This window comes from Gobius niger (genome assembly GCF_951799975.1).
Source record: "Gobius niger genome assembly, chromosome: 10".
Lineage (NCBI taxonomy): Eukaryota > Metazoa > Chordata > Actinopteri > Gobiiformes > Gobiidae > Gobius > Gobius niger.
In genome coordinates this window covers 1,865,906-1,888,899 of record NC_136861.1, presented here as the reverse complement: position 1 = coordinate 1,888,899, position 22,994 = coordinate 1,865,906, and the positions used below count along the sequence as shown (strand labels likewise).

At 37.1% G+C, this 22,994-nt stretch overlaps 1 protein-coding gene and 2 long non-coding RNA genes across 3 annotated transcripts in view; 2 read left to right on the top strand and 1 right to left on the bottom strand.

Annotated features, from left to right (window-relative positions):
- gspt1l (G1 to S phase transition 1, like) overlaps nt 1-7,151 on the bottom strand; it is an 86,132-nt gene extending 78,981 nt beyond the window's left edge. Inside the window, exon 1 of the mRNA XM_079564187.1 lies at nt 7,146-7,151. The gene's annotated coding sequence lies outside the window, so the exon portion shown is untranslated. The remainder of the gene's footprint in view (nt 1-7,145) is intronic.
- LOC306969356 lies at nt 1,119-5,981 on the top strand. Its single transcript, XR_013793315.1, has 3 exons — nt 1,119-1,222; nt 4,578-4,662; nt 5,901-5,981. It is a non-coding gene; the product is annotated as an uncharacterized lncRNA (long non-coding RNA).
- Nucleotides 6,063-22,994, top strand: LOC306968710. The gene is made up of 3 exons (XR_013793276.1): nt 6,063-6,165; nt 22,134-22,210; nt 22,915-22,994. It is a non-coding gene; the product is annotated as an uncharacterized lncRNA (long non-coding RNA).

The window sequence follows — 22,994 nt, the reverse complement described above, 5'->3', positions numbered from 1 at the left end:
TGCCTGGAAACTCGACACAAGTAGGTCACAATGGGGATCACACGAATGAGAGGAGGGAGAGGGAGGGGCAGAGGGGAGGAGAAGAGAAGAGGGGAGAGGAGGGCAGGGGTTAGAAGAGGAGCAGAGGAGAGAGGGAGAGGAGGGCAGGGGTGAGAAGAGGAGCAGAGGAGAGAGGGAGAGGAGGGCAGGAGTGAGAAGAGGAGAGAGGGAGAGAGGGCAGGGGTGAGAAGAGGAGAAGGGAGAGACGAGAGGAGGGCAGGGGTGAGAAGAGGAGAGAGGGAGAGACGGAGAGGAGGGCAGGGGTGAGAAGAGGAGAGAGGGAGAGAGGGAGAGGAGGGCAGGGGTGAGAAGGGAGAGAGGGAGAGGAGGGCAGGGGTGAGAAGGGAGAGAGGGAGAGGAGGGCAGGGGTGAGGAGAAGGGAGAGACGAGAGGAGGGCAGGAGTGAGAAGAGGAGAAGGGAGAGACGGAGAGGAGGGCAGGAGTGAGACGAGGAGAAGGGAGAGACGGAGAGGAGGGCAGGAGTGAGACGAGGAGAAGGGAGAGAGGGAGAGGAGGGCAGGGGTGAGAAGAGGAGAAGGGAGAGAGGGAGAGGAGGGCAGGGGTGAGAAGAGGAGAAGGGAGAGACGGAGAGGAGAAGGGAGAGACGGAGAGGAGGGCAGGGGTGAGAAGAGGAGAGAGGGAGAGAGAGAGGAGGGCAGGGGTGAGAAGAGGAGAGAGGGAGAGAGGGAGAGGAGGGCAGGGGTGAGAAGGGAGAGAGGGAGAGGAGGGCAGGGGTGAGGAGAAGGGAGAGACGAGAGGAGGGCAGGAGTGAGAAGAGGAGAAGGGAGAGACGGAGAGGAGGGCAGGAGTGAGACGAGGAGAAGGGAGAGACGGAGAGGAGAAGGGAGAGACGGAGAGGAGGGCAGGGGTGAGAAGAGGAGAAGGGAGAGACGGAGAGGAGGGCAGGGGTGAGAAGAAAAGAAGGGGGAGAGAGAGCAGGGGGAGACGAGGAGAAGGGGCGAGAGAGAGAGGAGAGCAGGGGTGAGACGAGGATAAGGGAGAGGGAAGGAGGGCAGGGTGAGAAGAGGAGAAGGGAGAGAGGGAGGGGCGGGCAAGAAGTGACTGTAAAGAAGGGGGCGTGGTTACAAAGGATGGCTAGAGTTGAAGAGAGGGAGAAGAGAGCGGTAGAGTGATCGGATCAGAGCAGAAGCGAGGGACAGGAGAGCGGTCAGTCTGCAGACAGGTGAGTCCCACACAGCCCTTCTCCAGAGGTCACTCACCCACACAGAAAGGGACAAACATCAAATACTGCTTATCTTCATTAAGAACAAAAACACATCGCTCTGGTTACTTCTCCGGACTATGCCACACACTCTGCATTATTCAGCTACCTCTCAGTCTGCACTGCAGCCCAGTCAGTCTGTGTGCTGAGATGAGCCACGTCTGAGGCCATAGCTGCCCTGGGGAGAACTGACACAGATATTAGAGACTTACATTTTGTTCAACATTTCCATCTGTTTTGGCAGTTTATGCACAAAACAGGTTTGTCATAATGGAAAATGTTGTTCCTATGGAGGGCATTAGGTCAAATTGAAAAAATCTCCCAGTGATAACAGTATTTTTTTCAAAAATAAATATCGCAAACAACTGAAAATCTATTGTTCCAAATGATTATGCAACAGGCCGAGTTATATTTTACCATAGGAGCCCTTCTTTGAGCAGCTTCAAAATTCTTAAATCCATTAAACTTGTGAGTTTTTGGACAGTTTCTGCTTGGATTTCTTTGCAGGATGTTAGAATAGCCTCCCAGAGCTGCTGTTTGGATGAAAACTGCCTCCTACCCTCATAGAAGTGTTGCTTGAGGCTCCAAAGGTTCTCAATAGGGTTGAGGTCAGGGGAGGAGGGGGACCACATCATGAGTTTCTCTCCTTTTATGCCCATATCTCCACTTTCCCATATTGCTTGAAAATGATGTTCTGCTTATTAATGTGGAAAATACCGCCTTTGCTCTGCCCAATCCCGTCAGACCTTGGAAGCTAAGCAGGGAAGGGCCTGGTCGGTACTTGGATGGGAGACCGTTTAGTAACACCAGGAAGCCTGGCGAATGGAGTGAGTGAGTGGTTGGTGGTGGTCGTAGGGGCCGATGGCGCAGACTGGTTGCCTCGCTTCTGTCAGTCTACCCCAGGGCAGCTGTGGCTACAATTGTAGCTTACCACCACCGGGTATGGAGTGAATGAATAATGCAATGTAAAGCGTCTTTGAGTGTCCAGAAAAGCGCTATATAAAACCGATGCATTATTATTATAAAATCCTTTTTCAGTAGTTTTTCCCTTAACTGGGCTTAACCTGAAAACGAAACATCCCAGGTCTCTGAGGTTAATGTCAGTGATTCATAGAGCCCCGAGACACAATATCATCTATGAGTTTCATTTTTTCATTTCATTTCATTTTTTTTAAATTTTGTTTTCTTTATGACACTGAACTACAATTTGCATAATAATTTGGAATGCAGTGTATTCTGGCTGCTTTAGAGCAGTGCGGAATTTTCCGAGAGCGCAAGATCAAGGTTAAGGTTTTCTTTAAGGTACTCTTTATTGTAAATGCCTCAAATGAACGCTTAAAGGGGGGTATTATGCAAAATCGAGTTTTTCAAGCTTTACATCATGTTATTATGTCATTCCCTCATTAAAAACATGGCTGAAGTGCAGGGCCGTAGCCAGGATTTAAAAAACAGTGAGGTCCGGATAATTCTTTAAACCGGGGGGTCTGGGGGTCCTCCCCCAGGAATTTTTTAAAGATTCAGATATAATTTCCTGTATTTTAAGTGATCAAAAACACTTTTGTCTCATCCTTGAGCCATTTTCAAAAATGGCTTTTTGTTGCACCGTTTGGGACCAGGAGCCTGAGTGAATGTGTGAGTGAGTGGATGGTGGTCGGACATGCAGATGGTGCAGACTAGCCTCACTTCCATCAGTCTGCCCAAGGGCAGTGGGTGCAGCCGTGCACCCCCTGAAGTGTTAGGTGACGAGTCACGTACCCCATACTTTGACATGATGAATATCACAAAACAAAATATCGATTTAATATCTATTTCATCCATTATTACTGTGAAGCAGGTTTTCCAAACAGTTTTACTCGCCTGAGTGAGAGGCAATAAGAATGTCTTGTCCTAAATAAATACTGAAATGTTCAATTAAAATTGTTTTGAAAACGAGGCTGTGGGTGTGAATGGGTAAAGCTGAGGGTTCTGCTTTGGCTCATTCTGAACATCAGACTCTGGTTTGGACTCTGCGCTCTGGCCCCGCCCCCTCTGCATCGCCCTCACTGTCAAACCACTGGAGCTACAAAGGTGAATGCGCTGGTTTAAGCTCTCATTAAAGCGAAGATCATTTATACGCAGGACATTCTTTGCATGAGACAGAAACAAAGTGAGCAGCAGAGGAGGAGGCAATGATGGGGCACAGACGCTTCTCCTTCTCCTCTCGCTCCTCAGATCAGAATGAGGAAAACTCCTGTTGTAAATCGAGGTCACCGTGACGGCGCGCGCTCTGGCTCCTCTCTCTTTATGACAGAGAGCAAAGAAACTGCATCTCAATCAAACTTTGGCGCGGTTCATGCGCTGCTGTTGTAGTGAGGCTGACGCACAGCCGCGCCCCCGCCTCCGCGGAGTTTTACGCACTCGGGTCCAAAGCGTGAGCCGCTTTGGACCCGAGTGCGTAAAACCGAGGTCCGGTTTCAGAGTGGACACGTTTAGGTTCAGAACAAGCTCATCCACGTCTGAACTAGAGGCTCTTCCGCCTGTAGAAGCACGTGTTTACAACATTCATCTGCGCAGGATTCAATGTGTAAAAAAAAAAAAAAAAAAAAGAAAGCTAAAATTTTACCGAGGTCCGGACCTCGGTGACCTCAATGGTAGATACGGCCATGCTGAAGTGTTGCCTTGGCACATTCACGTATTTTTGAGTAATCTGTAATAACTCTGATGGCGGCCATTTTAGGGATAGGTTTGCCTGAGTCCTCCTAGGAACGCCCGCACCTCATGGAGACGCCTCCGAGCTTTCATCACCAGCCGAGTAACCAACCACTGCTCCTCAGCAGAACCCCCTCCCCACTGATGCCACAGACAGCGTGTGGAGGGGGCGTGTCTAAAGGCTCAGAGGTTCTTAAAGAGACAGAGGCCTATTTCAAGACATTCACTACAGCCATTTTGAGAGAGACATTTTATACAAGGCAGTTATTCTAATTTACTGCATTTACAGACCAACAGAAGGAGATGTCATCATTGTAGTGTGATATAGACTGGTGCTATGGGACTGAAAAAAGCATAGAATCCCCTCTTTAAAGCCTGGAGCTTTTGATTTGAGCCATGGCTGACTCCATCACCTGTATGAGAACTCAGAGCCGAGTGAAGAGGAGCGGGTTCAGAACACAGACTTGAGGGACACCAGGGTTGATTTTGATGGCGGCAGATGGGACTCCATGAGAGCCCAAATAACCAAAGATAAATGACTTGACTGTTTCTGCCTTTCAAACATAATCAAACCCTTACCATTCTCTGTGGGGTGCTCTGTGCTGCTGTGGTTACCTGACTCGGGGAGGTGATCCAGAGACATGTCGGCCATGCACTGGGAGGCCCGGCGGAGACAGAGTGCCCTGGAGCGGCGCGCAGCTCACAGGCAGCAGGTATTCCCCCGCAACAGGTACTCATATACTCTTTCACCCATCATCAGGCACTCTTTCACATAACATCAGGTACTCTCTCACCCACATATCAGGTACTCTCTCCCTGAGCACTGTGTGCAGTCCCAGCAGCAGTTACTCCTTCTCAGCAACGGTTACTCCCTTAGCAGTGGTTACTCCCTCTCAGTACTGGGTGTACTCTCAGCAGTGGTTACTCCCTCTCAGTACTGGGTGTACTCTCAGCAGTGGTTACTCCCTCTCAGTACTGGGTGTACTCTCAGCAGTGGTTACTCCCTGACAGTACTGGGTGTACTCTCAGTAGTGGTTTCTCCCTCTCAGTACTGGGTGTACTCTCAGCAGTGGTTACTCTCTCTTAGCAGAGTTTACTCCCTCACAGTACTGGGTGTACTCTGAGCAGTGGTTACTCCCTGACAGTACTGGGTGTACTCTCAGCAGTGGTTGCTCCCTCTCAGTACTGGGTGTACTTTCAGCAGTGGTTACTCCCTCTCAGTACTGGGTGTACTCTCAGCAGTGGTTACTCTCTCTGAGCAGAGGTTACTCCCTCTCAGTACTGGGTGTACTCTCAGCAGTGGTTACTCTCTCTGAGCAGAGGTTACTCCCTCTCAGTACTGGGTGTACTCTCAGCAGTGGTTACTCTCTCTGAGCAGAGGTTACTCCCTCTCAGTACTGGGTGTACTCTCAGCAGTGGTTACTCTCTCTGAGCAGTGGTTACTCCCTCTCAGTACTGGGTGTTCTCTCAGCAGTGGTTACTCTCTCTGAGCCCGTGCACAGGAGATTTGAGCTGCCGGGCGTGTCACCTGAGCTGCAGGTGTGATTGGTGTTTAGTGTCGGCTCACTTCCTCAGAGTGACAGATTGGGGCGAGAGCGCCACAGAAACACGAGCACAGACAAGCTCCATGCACTTCCAGCACATGACAAACACTGTGGCTCTGCCTAGCATCAAACAAGGAAGACGTACTGGACCACATAGTAAAGGAAGAAGGTTGAGGAAGTTATTTCTACATTAAACACCACTCAGAGAGACTTAGACCAAAGCTAAGGATAATCTGACCATGTTTGTCTTTGTATCCTGTAATTCTTACAACGTGGGAAAGACAATAATGGACCAATGCAACATACAGGTCATTTTGTGTTTCGGGTGTGTTTCGGGAAGTTCTGGTGTTTTTAGTCCTTGTTTTCAAAACCTTTCATACCTTTAAGGTATACCTGTGTGTGTGCAGCTGCTGCGAGAGGACGGGGCTCCCAGCCCTCTGAGCGCCCCCGGCCCTCTGAGCGCCCCCAGCCCACTGAGCGCCCCCGGCCCTCTGAGCGCCCCCGGCCCTCTGAGCGCCCCCAGCCCACTGAGCGCCCCCGGCCCTCTGAGCGCCCCCGGCCCACTGAGCGCCCCCGGCCCACTGAGCGCCCCCGGCCCTCTGAGCGTCCCCAGCCCTCCGAATGCCCCCGGCAGTGGCATGTCTGAGCCTGTCCCCTCCCCGGAGCACACAGGTCAGTGCTGGTCAGGACAGAGCACACGGTCCACACCTCTGAGGGGGTCTATACATAAGCCCATTGAGCACGGCGCCCCCTGCTGCTCCATGAATAACAATGGCCCTGCACATGTGGACTTTTGAGAGTGTCATCAGTATATCAATATATGCCTGGGCAACTTCTCAGGGCAAAATCATCAAGTCAAATAAGAACAATACTTGAAAATGACTCAGTAATTAACTGAACAAGAGTTAATACCTGGGCGATGTTGATACAATTGAATATTTATCTCGGTATAACGGTGATGAAGCAATATTTTTGCAAACCATCAGAATATGCAGGACTGTGCTGCCTGTACAATTTAACATTACATTACATACAATTTACATATTTTACCCCAATTTACACTTCTTTCCCACATCTTTTCCCCATATGCCTCATATCCCCCAAATTTTGAAAATGTTCTTCCCCAATTTGTTTCCCGATTATTTGCCACTTTGTTTTTTTTTAATCCACTAAAAATCCAGTTAGAGAAAAACTCTATATTGTACATGTTCATATCTTCTAAACAGCAGCTTCAATATGACCGTGTAGATGAGGTATTGCCCAGTTCCAACAAGAGAAAATGTATTTGGTACAAAAGTCTGATTTATGTTTTAGTATTAAGCGGTAAATGTTCTCAACTCTTACCGCGCTTTACATCCAGGAACCACACACCCATTCACGCTCTCGTTCAAACACAGATGTACTCACCGGTGTCGACACATTGGAGCAGGCTCTCAGTGGTCCAGGCGGATTCCACCGTCGCCTGGACTGGGTTGGTTGAGTCAAAGACGTTTCGCTCTGATCTTCACGTCTCTCTTTGAGTCAAAACAAAATAACCTAGCCTGGCCTTAGCCATCCGTAAACTCCGGTCTATTATCATTTCCCTACATGCACGTCTGGGCTTGATCTCAGTGGCCGCGTTACATCGGTTGAATTTCAACTTATCGTTCAACTGACTCTATTTCAACTTTCAACAAGATAGGGGGTGATAGTTATGACAGAGCTATGTTAAAGTCATGATAGAGTTATGATTGAGTCATGAGAGTTCTGATATTGTTATGATAGAGTTATGATAGTTATGATAGAGTTGTGATAGAGTTATGATAGAGTTATGATAGAGTTATGATTGAGTCATGATTGTTATGATAGAGTTATGATAGAGTTATGATAGAGTTATGATAAAGCTATGATAGAGTTATGATTGAGTCATGATAGTTCTGATATTGTTATGATAGAGTTATGATAGAGTTATGAGAGTTCTGATATTGTTATGATAGAGTTATGATAGAGTTATGATAGAGTTGTGATAGAGTTGTGATACAGTTATGATAGAGTTATGATAGAGTTGTGATACAGTTATGATAGAGTTATGATAGAGTTATGATAGAGTTGTGATAGAGTTGTGATACAGTTATGATAGAGTTATGATAGAGTTATGATAGAGCTATGATAGAGTTATGATAGAGTTATGATAGAGTTATGATTGAGTCATGATTGTTATGATAGAGTCATGATAGAGCTATGATAGAGCTATGATAGAGTTATGATAGAGTTATGATAGAGTTATGATAGAGCTATGATAGAGTTATGATAGAGTTATGAGAGTTCTGATATTGTTATGATAGAGTTATGTTAGAGTTATGATTGAGTCATGATAGTTATGATAGAGTTATGATAGAGTTATGATAGAGTTATGATTGAGTCATGATAGTTATGATAGAGTTATGATAGAGTCATGATAGAGTTATGATAGAGTTATGATAGAGTCATGATAGTTATGATAGAGTTATGATAGAGTCATGATAGTTATGATAGAGTTGTGATAGAGTTATGATAGTTATGATAGAGTTATGATAGAGTTATGATAGAGTTATGTTAGAGTTATGATTGAGTCATGATAGTTATGATAGAGTTGTGATAGAGTTATGATAGAGTTATGATTGAGTCATGATAGTTATGATAGAGTTATGATAGAGTCATGATAGAGTTATTATAGAGTTATGATAGAGTCATGATAGAGCTATGATAGAGTTATGATAGAGTTATGATAGAGTTATGATAGAGTTATGATAGAGTTATGATAGAGCTATGATAGAGTTATGATAGAGTTATGATAGAGTTATGATAGAGTTATGATAGAGTTATGATAGAGCTATGATAGAGCTATGATAGAGTTATGATAGAGTCATGATAGAGCTATGATAGAGCTATGATAGAGTTATGATAGAGTTATGATAGAGTTATGATAGTGTTATGATAGAGTTATGATAGAGTTATGATAGAGTTATGATAGAGCTATGATAGAGCTATGATAGAGTTATGATAGAGTTATGATATTGTTATGATAGAGTTATGATAGAGTTATGATAGAGTTATGATAGAGCTATGATAGAGCTATGATAGAGTTATGATAGAGTTATGATAGAGTTATGATAGAGTTATGATAGAGTTATGACAGAGTTATGACAGAGTTATGATAGAGTTATGATAGAGTTATGATAGAGTTATGATAGAGTTATGACAGAGTTATGACAGAGTTATGATAGAGTTATGACAGAGTTATGAGAGTTCTGATATTGTTATGATAGAGTTATGATAGAGTTATGATAGAGTTATGATAGAGCTATGATAGAGCTATGATAGAGTTATGATAGAGTTATGATAGAGTTATGATAGAGTTATGATAGAGTTATGACAGAGTTATGACAGAGTTATGATAGAGTTATGATAGAGTTATGATAGAGTTATGATAGAGTTATGACAGAGTTATGACAGAGTTATGATAGAGTTATGACAGAGTTATGACAGAGTTATGATAGAGTTATGATAGAGTTATGACAGAGTTATGATAGAGTTATGATAGAGTTATGATAGAGTTATGATAGAGTTATGACAGAGTTATGATAGAGTTATGATAGAGTTATGACAGAGTTATGATAGAGTTATGATAGAGTCATGAGAGTTATGACAGAGTTATGATAGAGTTATGATAGAGTTATGATAGAGTTATGATAGAGTTATGACAGAGTTATGATAGAGTTATGATAGAGTTATGACAGAGTTATGATAGAGTTATGATAGAGTCATGAGAGTTATGACAGAGTTATGAGAGTTATGACAGAGTTATGACAGAGTTATGATAGAGTTATGATAGAGTTATGATGGAGTTATGACAGAGTTATGATAGAGTTATGATAGAGTTATGATAGAGTTATGACAGAGTTATGATAGTTATGACAGAGTTATGACAGAGTTATGATAGAGTTATGATAGAGTTATGATAGAGTTATGACAGAGTTATGATAGAGTTATGACAGAGTTATGACAGAGTTATGATAGAGTTATGATAGAGTTATGATAGAGTTATGACAGAGTTATGATAGAGTTATGACAGAGTTATGACAGAGTTATGATAGAGTTATGATAGAGTTATGATAGAGTTATGACAGAGTTATGATAGAGTTATGACAGAGTTATGACAGAGTTATGATAGAGTTATGATAGAGTTATGATAGAGTTATGATAGAGTTATGACAGAGTTATGATAGAGTTATGATAGAGTTATGATAGAGTTATGACGGAGTTATGACAGAGTTATGACAGAGTTATGATAGAGTTATGATAGAGTTATGACAGAGTTATGACAGAGTTATGATAGAGTTATGACAGAGTTATGACAGAGTTATGATAGAGTTATGACAGAGTTATGACAGAGTTATGACAGAGTTATGATAGAGTTATGATAGAGTTATGACAGAGTTATGATAGAGTTATGATAGAGTCATGAGAGTTATGACAGAGTTATGACAGAGTTATGATAGAGCTATGATAGAGTTATGATAGAGTTATGACAGAGTTATGATAGAGTTATGATAGAGTCATGAGAGTTATGACAGAGTTATGATAGAGTTATGATAGAGTTATGATAGAGTTATGATAGAGTTATGACAGAGTTATGATAGAGTTATGATAGAGTTATGACAGAGTTATGACAGAGTTATGATAGAGTTATGATAGAGTTATGACAGAGTTATGATAGAGTTACGATAGAGTCATGAGAGTTATGATAGAGTTATGATAGAGTTATGACAGAGTTATGATAGAGTTATGATAGAGTTATGATAGAGTTATGACAGAGTTATGATAGAGTTATGATAGAGTTATGATAGAGTTATGATAGAGTTATGATAGAGTTATGATAGAGTTATGACAGAGTTATGATAGAGTTATGACAGAGTTATGACAGAGTTATGACAGAGTTATGATAGAGTTATGATAGAGTTATGATAGAGTTATGATAAAGCTATGATAGAGTTATGATTGAGTCATGATAGTTCTGATATTGTTATGATAGAGTTATGATAGAGTTATGAGAGTTATGATATTGTTATGATAGAGTTATGATAGAGTTATGATAGAGTTGTGATAGAGTTGTGATACAGTTATGATAGAGTTATGATAGAGTTGTGATACAGTTATGATAGAGTTATGATAGAGTTATGATAGAGTTGTGATAGAGTTGTGATACAGTTATGATAGAGTTATGATAGAGTTATGATAGAGCTATGATAGAGTTATGATAGAGTTATGATAGAGTTATGATTGAGTCATGATTGTTATGATAGAGTCATGATAGAGCTATGATAGAGCTATGATAGAGTTATGATAGAGTTATGATAGAGTTATGATAGAGCTATGATAGAGTTATGATAGAGTTATGAGAGTTCTGATATTGTTATGATAGAGTTATGATAGAGTTATGATAGAGTTATGATAGAGCTATGATAGAGCTATGATAGAGTTATGATAGAGTTATGAGAGTTCTGATATTGTTATGATAGAGTTATGTTAGAGTTATGATTGAGTCATGATAGTTATGATAGAGTTATGATAGAGTTATGATAGAGTTATGATTGAGTCATGATAGTTATGATAGAGTTATGATAGAGTCATGATAGAGTTATGATAGAGTTATGATAGAGTCATGATAGTTATGATAGAGTTATGATAGAGTCATGATAGTTATGATAGAGTTGTGATAGAGTTATGATAGTTATGATAGAGTTATGATAGAGTTATGATAGAGTTATGTTAGAGTTATGATTGAGTCATGATAGTTATGATAGAGTTGTGATAGAGTTATGATAGAGTTATGATTGAGTCATGATAGTTATGATAGAGTTATGATAGAGTCATGATAGAGTTATTATAGAGTTATGATAGAGTCATGATAGAGCTATGATAGAGTTATGATAGAGTTATGATAGAGTTATGATAGAGTTATGATAGAGTTATGATAGAGCTATGATAGAGTTATGATAGAGTTATGATAGAGTTATGATAGAGTTATGATAGAGTTATGATAGAGCTATGATAGAGCTATGATAGAGTTATGATAGAGTCATGATAGAGCTATGATAGAGCTATGATAGAGTTATGATAGAGTTATGATAGAGTTATGATAGTGTTATGATAGAGTTATGATAGAGTTATGATAGAGTTATGATAGAGCTATGATAGAGCTATGATAGAGTTATGATAGAGTTATGATATTGTTATGATAGAGTTATGATAGAGTTATGATAGAGTTATGATAGAGCTATGATAGAGCTATGATAGAGTTATGATAGAGTTATGATAGAGTTATGATAGAGTTATGATAGAGTTATGACAGAGTTATGATAGAGTTATGATAGAGTTATGATAGAGTTATGATAGAGTTATGACAGAGTTATGACAGAGTTATGATAGAGTTATGACAGAGTTATGAGAGTTCTGATATTGTTATGATAGAGTTATGATAGAGTTATGATAGAGCTATGATAGAGTTATGATAGAGTTATGATAGAGTTATGACAGAGTTATGACAGAGTTATGATAGAGTTATGATAGAGTTATGATAGAGTTATGATAGAGTTATGATAGAGTTATGACAGAGTTATGACAGAGTTATGATAGAGTTATGACAGAGTTATGACAGAGTTATGATAGAGTTATGATAGAGTTATGACAGAGTTATGATAGAGTTATGATAGAGTTATGATAGAGTTATGATAGAGTTATGACAGAGTTATGATAGAGTTATGATAGAGTTATGACAGAGTTATGATAGAGTTATGATAGAGTCATGAGAGTTATGACAGAGTTATGATAGAGTTATGATAGAGTTATGATAGAGTTATGATAGAGTTATGACAGAGTTATGATAGAGTTATGATAGAGTTATGACAGAGTTATGATAGAGTTATGATAGAGTCATGAGAGTTATGACAGAGTTATGAGAGTTATGACAGAGTTATGACAGAGTTATGATAGAGTTATGATAGAGTTATGATGGAGTTATGACAGAGTTATGATAGAGTTATGATAGAGTTATGACAGAGTTATGATAGAGTTATGACAGAGTTATGACAGAGTTATGATAGAGTTATGATAGAGTTATGATAGAGTTATGACAGAGTTATGATAGAGTTATGACAGAGTTATGATAGAGTTATGATAGAGTTATGATAGAGTTATGATAGAGTTATGATAGAGTTATGATAGAGTTATGATAGAGTTATGACAGAGTTATGACAGAGTTATGATAGAGTTATGATAGAGTTATGACAGAGTTATGATAGAGTTATGACAGAGTTATGACAGAGTTATGATAGAGTTATGACAGAGTTATGACAGAGTTATGACAGAGTTATGATAGAGTTATGATAGAGTTATGACAGAGTTATGATAGAGTTATGATAGAGTCATGAGAGTTATGACAGAGTTATGACAGAGTTATGATAGAGTTCTGATAGAGTTATGACAGAGTTATGATAGAGTTATGATAGAGTCATGAGAGTTATGACAGAGTTATGATAGAGTTATGATAGAGTTATGATAGAGTTATGATAGAGTTATGACAGAGTTATGATAGAGTTATGATAGAGTTATGACAGAGTTATGACAGAGTTATGATAGAGTTATGATAGAGTTATGATAGAGTTATGACAGAGTTATGATAGAGTTATGATAGAGTCATGAGAGTTATGATAGAGTTATGATAGAGTTATGACAGAGTTATGATAGAGTTATGATAGAGTTATGATAGAGTTATGACAGAGTTATGATAGAGTTATGATAGAGTTATGATAGAGTTATGATAGAGTTATGATAGAGTTATGATAGAGTTATGACAGAGTTATGATAGAGTTATGACAGAGTTATGACAGAGTTATGACAGAGTTATGATAGAGTTATGACAGAGTTATGACAGAGTTATGATAGAGTTATGACAGAGTTATGACAGAGTTATGATAGAGTTATGACAGAGTTATGACAGAGTTATGACAGAGTTATGATAGAGTTATGATAGAGTTATGACAGAGTTATGATAGAGTTATGATAGAGTCATGAGAGTTATGACAGAGTTATGACAGAGTTATGATAGAGTTATGATAGAGTTATGATAGAGTTATGACAGAGTTATGATAGAGTTATGATAGAGTCATGAGAGTTATGACAGAGTTATGATAGAGTTATGATAGAGTTATGATAGAGTTATGATAGAGTTATGACAGAGTTATGATAGAGTTATGATAGAGTTATGACAGAGTTATGACAGAGTTATGATAGAGTTATGATAGAGTTATGACAGAGTTATGACAGAGTTATGATAGAGTTATGATAGAGTTATGACAGAGTTATGATAGAGTTATGATAGAGTTATGATAGAGTTATGATAGAGTTATGACAGAGTTATGATAGAGTTATGATAGAGTTATGACAGAGTTATGATAGAGTTATGATAGAGTCATGAGAGTTATGACAGAGTTATGATAGAGTTATGATAGAGTTATGATAGAGTTATGATAGAGTTATGACAGAGTTATGATAGAGTTATGATAGAGTTATGACAGAGTTATGATAGAGTTATGATAGAGTCATGAGAGTTATGACAGAGTTATGAGAGTTATGACAGAGTTATGACAGAGTTATGATAGAGTTATGATAGAGTTATGATGGAGTTATGACAGAGTTATGATAGAGTTATGATAGAGTTATGATAGAGTTATGACAGAGTTATGATAGAGTTATGACAGAGTTATGACAGAGTTATGATAGAGTTATGATAGAGTTATGATAGAGTTATGACAGAGTTATGATAGAGTTATGACAGAGTTATGACAGAGTTATGATAGAGTTATGATAGAGTTATGACAGAGTTATGATAGAGTTATGACAGAGTTATGACAGAGTTATGATAGAGTTATGATAGAGTTATGATAGAGTTATGACAGAGTTATGATAGAGTTATGACAGAGTTATGACAGAGTTATGATAGAGTTATGATAGAGTTATGATAGAGTTATGATAGAGTTATGATAGAGTTATGACGGAGTTATGACAGAGTTATGACAGAGTTATGATAGAGTTATGATAGAGCTATGATAGAGCTATGATAGAGTTATGATAGAGTCATGATAGAGCTATGATAGAGCTATGATAGAGTTATGATAGAGTTATGATAGAGTTATGATAGTGTTATGATAGAGTTATGATAGAGTTATGATAGAGTTATGATAGGGCTATGATAGAGCTATGATAGAGTTATGATAGAGTTATGATATTGTTATGATAGAGTTATGATAGAGTTATGATAGAGTTATGATAGAGCTATGATAGAGCTATGATAGAGTTATGATAGAGTTATGATAGAGTTATGATAGAGTTATGATAGAGTTATGACAGAGTTATGACAGAGTTATGATAGAGTTATGATAGAGTCATGATAGAGTTATGATAGAGTTATGACAGAGTTATGACAGAGTTATGATAGAGTTATGACAGAGTTATGAGAGTTCTGATATTGTTATGATAGAGTTATGATAGAGTTATGATAGAGTTATGATAGAGCTATGATAGAGCTATGATAGAGTTTTGATAGAGTTATGATAGAGTTATGATAGAGTTATGATAGAGTTATGACAGAGTTATGACAGAGTTATGATAGAGTTATGATAGAGTTATGATAGAGTTATGATAGAGTTATGACAGAGTTATGACAGAGTTATGATAGAGTTATGACAGAGTTATGACAGAGTTATGATAGAGTTATGATAGAGTTATGACAGAGTTATGATAGAGTTATGATAGAGTTATGATAGAGTTATGATAGAGTTATGACAGAGTTATGATCGAGTTATGATAGAGTTATGACAGAGTTATGATAGAGTTATGATAGAGTCATGAGAGTTATGACAGAGTTATGATAGAGTTATGATAGAGTTATGATAGAGTTATGATAGAGTTATGACAGAGTTATGATAGAGTTATGATAGAGTTATGACAGAGTTATGATAGAGTTATGATAGAGTCATGAGAGTTATGACAGAGTTATGAGAGTTATGACAGAGTTATGACAGAGTTATGATAGAGTTATGATAGAGTTATGATGGAGTTATGACAGAGTTATGATAGAGTTATGATAGAGTTATGACAGAGTTATGATAGAGTTATGACAGAGTTATGACAGAGTTATGATAGAGTTATGATAGAGTTATGATAGAGTTATGACAGAGTTATGATAGAGTTATGACAGAGTTATGACAGAGTTATGATAGAGTTATGATAGAGTTATGATAGAGTTATGATAGAGTTATGACAGAGTTATGACAGAGTTATGACAGAGTTATGATAGAGTTATGATAGAGTTATGACAGAGTTATGATAGAGTTATGACAGAGTTATGACAGAGTTATGATAGAGTTATGACAGAGTTATGACAGAGTTATGACAGAGTTATGATAGAGTTATGATAGAGTTATGACAGAGTTATGATAGAGTTATGATAGAGTCATGAGAGTTATGACAGAGTTATGACAGAGTTATGATAGAGTTATGATAGAGTTATGACAGAGTTATGATAGAGTTATGATAGAGTCATGAGAGTTATGACAGAGTTATGATAGAGTTATGATAGAGTTATGATAGAGTTATGATAGAGTTATGACAGAGTTATGATAGAGTTATGATAGAGTTATGACAGAGTTATGACAGAGTTATGATAGAGTTATGATAGAGTTATGATAGAGTTATGACAGAGTTATGATAGAGTTATGATAGAGTCATGAGAGTTATGATAGAGTTATGATAGAGTTATGACAGAGTTATGATAGAGTTATGATAGAGTTATGATAGAGTTATGACAGAGTTATGATAGAGTTATGATAGAGTTATGATAGAGTTATGATAGAGTTATGATAGAGTTATGATAGAGTTATGACAGAGTTATGATAGAGTTATGACAGAGTTATGACAGAGTTATGACAGAGTTATGATAGAGTTATGACAGAGTTATGACAGAGTTATGATAGAGTTATGACAGAGTTATGATAGAGTTATGACAGAGTTATGACAGAGTTATGACAGAGTTATGATAGAGTTATGATAGAGTTATGACAGAGTTATGATAGAGTTATGATAGAGTCATGAGAGTTATGACAGAGTTATGACAGAGTTATGATAGAGTTATGATAGAGTTATGACAGAGTTATGATAGTTATGATAGAGTCATGAGAGTTATGACAGAGTTATGATAGAGTTATGATAGAGTTATGATAGAGTTATGATAGAGTTATGACAGAGTTATGATAGAGTTATGATAGAGTTATGACAGAGTTATGACAGAGTTATGATAGAGTTATGATAGAGTTATGACAGAGTTATGACAGAGTTATGATAGAGTTATGATAGAGTTATGACAGAGTTATGATAGAGTTATGATAGAGTTATGATAGAGTTATGATAGAGTTATGACAGAGTTATGATAGAGTTATGATAGAGTTATGACAGAGTTATGATAGAGTTATGATAGAGTCATGAGAGTTATGACAGAGTTATGATAGAGTTATGATAGAGTTATGATAGAGTTATGATAGAGTTATGACAGAGTTATGATAGAGTTATGATAGAGTTATGACAGAGTTATGATAGAGTTATGATAGAGTCATGAGAGTTATGACAGAGTTATGAGAGTTATGACAGAGTTATGACAGAGTTATGATAGAGTTATGATAGAGTTATGATGGAGTTATGACAGAGTTATGATAGAGTTATGATAGAGTTATGATAGAGTTATGACAGAGTTATGATAGAGTTATGACAGAGTTATGACAGAGTTATGATAGAGTTATGATAGAGTTATGATAGAGTTATGACAGAGTTATGATAGAGTTATGACAGAGTTATGATAGAGTTATGACAGAGTTATGATAGAGTTATGACAGAGTTATGACAGAGTTATGATAGAGTTATGATAGAGTTATGATAGAGTTATGACAGAGTTATGATAGAGTTATGACAGAGTTATGACAGAGTTATGATAGAGTTATGATAGAGTTATGATAGAGTTATGATAGAGTTATGATAGAGTTATGACGGAGTTATGACAGAGTTATGACAGAGTTATGATAGAGTTATGATAGAGTTATGACAGAGTTATGACAGAGTTATGATAGAGTTATGACAGAGTTATGACAGAGTTATGATAGAGTTATGACAGAGTTATGACAGAGTTATGACAGAGTTATGATAGAGTTATGATAGAGTTATGACAGAGTTATGATAGAGTTATGATAGAGTCATGAGAGTTATGACAGAGTTATGACAGAGTTATGATAGAGTTATGATAGAGTTATGATAGAGTTATGACAGAGTTATGATAGAGTTATGATAGAGTCATGAGAGTTATGCCAGAGTTATGATAGAGTTATGATAGAGTTATGATAGAGTTATGATAGAGTTATGACAGAGTTATGATAGAGTTATGATAGAGTTATGACAGAGTTATGACAGAGTTATGATAGAGTTATGATAGTTATGATAGAGTTATGACAGAGTTATGATAGAGTTATGATAGAGTCATGAGAGTTATGATAGAGTTATGATAGAGTTATGACAGAGTTATGATAGAGTTATGATAGAGTTATGATAGAGTTATGACAGAGTTATGATAGAGTTATGATAGAGTTATGATAGAGTTATGATAGAGTTATGATAGAGTTATGACAGAGTTATGATAGAGTTATGACAGAGTTATGACAGAGTTATGACAGAGTTATGATAGAGTTATGATAGAGTTATGATAGAGTTATGATAAAGCTATGATAGAGTTATGATTGAGTCATGATAGTTCTGATATTGTTATGATAGAGTTATGATAGAGTTATGAGAGTTCTGATATTGTTATGATAGAGTTATGATAGAGTTATGATAGAGTTGTGATAGAGTTGTGATACAGTTATGATAGAGTTATGATAGAGTTGTGATACAGTTATGATAGAGTTATGATAGAGTTATGATAGAGTTGTGATAGAGTTGTGATACAGTTATGATAGAGTTATGATAGAGTTATGATAGAGCTATGATAGAGTTATGATAGAGTTATGATAGAGTTATGATTGAGTCATGATTGTTATGATAGAGTCATGATAGAGCTATGATAGAGCTATGATAGAGTTATGATAGAGTTATGATAGAGTTATGATAGAGCTATGATAGAGTTATGATAGAGTTATGAGAGTTCTGATATTGTTATGATAGAGTTATGATAGAGTTATGATAGAGTTATGATAGAGCTATGATAGAGCTATGATAGAGTTATGATAGAGTTATGAGAGTTCTGATATTGTTATGATAGAGTTATGTTAGAGTTATGATTGAGTCATGATAGTTATGATAGAGTTATGATAGAGTTATGATAGAGTTATGATTGAGTCATGATAGTTATGATAGAGTTATGATAGAGTCATGATAGAGTTATGATAGAGTTATGATAGAGTCATGATAGTTATGATAGAGTTATGATAGAGTCATGATAGTTATGATAGAGTTGTGATAGAGTTATGATAGTTATGATAGAGTTATGATAGAGTTATGATAGAGTTATGTTAGAGTTATGATTGAGTCATGATAGTTATGATAGAGTTGTGATAGAGTTATGATAGAGTTATGATTGAGTCATGATAGTTATGATAGAGTTATGATAGAGTCATGATAGAGTTATTATAGAGTTATGATAGAGTCATGATAGAGCTATGATAGAGTTATGATAGAGTTATGATAGAGTTATGATAGAGTTATGATAGAGCTATGATAGAGTTATGATAGAGTTATGATAGAGTTATGATAGAGTTATGATAGAGTTATGATAGAGCTATGATAGAGCTATGATAGAGTTATGATAGAGTCATGATAGAGCTATGATAGAGCTATGATAGAGTTATGATAGAGTTATGATAGAGTTATGATAGTGTTATGATAGAGTTATGATAGAGTTATGATAGAGTTATGATAGAGCTATGATAGAGCTATGATAGAGTTATGATAGAGTTATGATATTGTTATGATAGAGTTATGATAGAGTTATGATAGAGTTATGATAGAGCTATGATAGAGCTATGATAGAGTTATGATAGAGTTATGATAGAGTTATGATAGAGTTATGATAGAGTTATGATAGAGTTATGACAGAGTTATGACAGAGTTATGATAGAGTTATGATAGAGTTATGATAGAGTTATGACAGAGTTATGACAGAGTTATGATAGAGTTATGACAGAGTTATGAGAGTTCTGATATTGTTATGATAGAGTTATGATAGAGTTATGATAGAGTTATGATAGAGCTATGATAGAGCTATGATAGAGTTATGATAGAGTTATGATAGAGTTATGATAGAGTTATGACAGAGTTATGACAGAGTTATGATAGAGTTATGATAGAGTTATGATAGAGTTATGATAGAGTTATGATAGAGTTATGACAGAGTTATGACAGAGTTATGATAGAGTTATGACAGAGTTATGACAGAGTTATGATAGAGTTATGATAGAGTTATGACAGAGTTATGATAGAGTTATGATAGAGTTATGATAGAGTTATGACAGAGTTATGATAGAGTTATGATAGAGTTATGACAGAGTTATGATAGAGTTATGATAGAGTCATGAGAGTTATGACAGAGTTATGATAGAGTTATGATAGAGTTATGATAGAGTTATGATAGAGTTATGACAGAGTTATGATAGAGTTATGATAGAGTTATGACAGAGTTATGATAGAGTTATGATAGAGTCATGAGAGTTATGACAGAGTTATGAGAGTTATGACAGAGTTATGACAGAGTTATGATAGAGTTATGATAGAGTTATGATGGAGTTATGACAGAGTTATGATAGAGTTATGATAGAGTTATGACAGAGTTATGATAGAGTTATGACAGAGTTATGACAGAGTTATGATAGAGTTATGATAGAGTTATGATAGAGTTATGACAGAGTTATGATAGAGTTATGACAGAGTTATGACAGAGTTATGATAGAGTTATGATAGAGTTATGATAGAGTTATGACAGAGTTATGATAGAGTTATGACAGAGTTATGACAGAGTTATGATAGAGTTATGATAGAGTTATGATAGAGTTATGACAGAGTTATGATAGAGTTATGACAGAGTTATGACAGAGTTATGATAGAGTTTTGATAGAGTTATGATAGAGTTATGATAGAGTTATGACAGAGTTATGATAGAGTTATGATAGAGTTATGATAGAGTTATGATAGAGTTATGACAGAGTTATGACAGAGTTATGACAGAGTTATGATAGAGTTATGATAGAGTTATGACAGAGTTATGATAGAGTTATGACAGAGTTATGACAGAGTTATGATAGAGTTATGACAGAGTTATGACAGAGTTATGATAGAGTTATGATAGAGTTATGACAGAGTTATGATAGAGTTATGACAGAGTTATGACAGAGTTATGATAGAGTTATGATAGAGTTATGACAGAGTTATGATAGAGTTATGACAGAGTTATGATAGAGTTATGATAGAGTCATGAGAGTTATGACAGAGTTATGACAGAGTTATGATAGAGTTATGATAGAGTTATGATAGAGTTATGACAGAGTTATGATAGAGTTATGATAGAGTCATGAGAGTTATGACAGAGTTATGATAGAGTTATGATAGAGTTATGATAGAGTTATGATAGAGTTATGACAGAGTTATGATAGAGTTATGATAGAGTTATGACAGAGTTATGACAGAGTTATGATAGAGTTATGATAGAGTTATGATAGAGTTATGACAGAGTTATGATAGAGTTATGATAGAGTCATGAGAGTTATGATAGAGTTATGATAGAGTTATGACAGAGTTATGATAGAGTTATGACAGAGTTATGACAGAGTTATGACAGAGTTATGATAGAGTTATGATAGAGTTATGACAGAGTTATGATAGAGTTATGATAGAGTCATGAGAGTTATGACAGAGTTATGACAGAGTTATGATAGAGTTATGATAGAGTTATGATAGAGTTATGACAGAGTTATGATAGAGTTATGATAGAGTCATGAGAGTTATGACAGAGTTATGATAGAGTTATGATAGAGTTATGATAGAGTTATGATAGAGTTATGACAGAGTTATGATAGAGTTATGATAGAGTTATGACAGAGTTATGACAGAGTTATGATAGAGTTATGATAGAGTTATGATAGAGTTATGACAGAGTTATGATAGAGTTATGATAGAGTCATGAGAGTTATGATAGAGTTATGATAGAGTTATGATAGAGTTATGACAGAGTTATGATAGAGTTATGATAGAGTTATGACAGAGTTATGACAGAGTTATGACAGAGTTATGATATAGTTATGATAGAGTTATGACAGAGTTATGATAGAGTTATGATAGAGTCATGAGAGTTATGATAGAGTTATGATAGAGTTATGACTTCATGTCTTCCATGTCCACAAACGACTGCAGTACTCCATTGGTACAGGATCATGCTCTTATTTTGTGGGGTCTGTATCAGAGTGGAGCAGGGGAACAGAGGCCCCTAAAGACTTTGAGATGTGACCACAGCTGTATTTATGAATGTGTTACAGACGTGGACCAGTGTCCTCACTGTAAGAGCAGCTGGCAGACCCCGAGCAGCTCCGGCAAGGTCTCCCACAGGTACTCTGTAAGTATACTGCACTACTACTGCACTACTACTGCACTACTACTCTGTAAGAACTGTATTACTACTAGTGTGCACATGCCATGTTTAGAATGTGTTGTTTACAGAAGTCTAGATTTCATGAGAGCCTTTCAAGCACATGAACAGAGCAGTAGGGACACTACATGTCTTCAAGGCAAAAGAAATGTGTCCATGGTTTGACTGTTTTCAATAAATCCTTGTGAAACGATAGAAAATTGCCCATAAACATTCACTTTTACAAATACTACATTAAAACCTGAACGATTTTATTCAAGTTTCAATGATTCGCCGTTGGAAAAACACTGTAATATTGTGAACACGTGGCCCGTTTTGGTTTCCCCTCTGCCTCATATTACACTCAACTGCTAAGGTTTGACTCTTTCCAACAGCACAGATGCAGTTTCAGAAACAGAAAACCATAAAATAGCATTATTTGGGAGAAAATGGTCAAACTTTAAATTGTCCTCACTCCTGTAATCATCATCTTCTTCAGTCGATCTATTCTCCGCTAATATAAGGGTTCTGTGAAATGCAATTTTGTTATCATTAACTAGCTCAATTTGACAAAGTCCCAACAGGTTAAGAACATTTACATATGTATCTATAATCATCATCTATCTTGTGTAACATCTGTAGGACTGATACAACATGATAACACTTTATGTATTTATGTGTTTATTTGACAGTCCCTGCAGTATAAGCAGCAGTGGTGAGAGCCGTGCTGATTCCCTGCTGCCCTCTGCTGACGGCTTCTTGTCACTGCAGT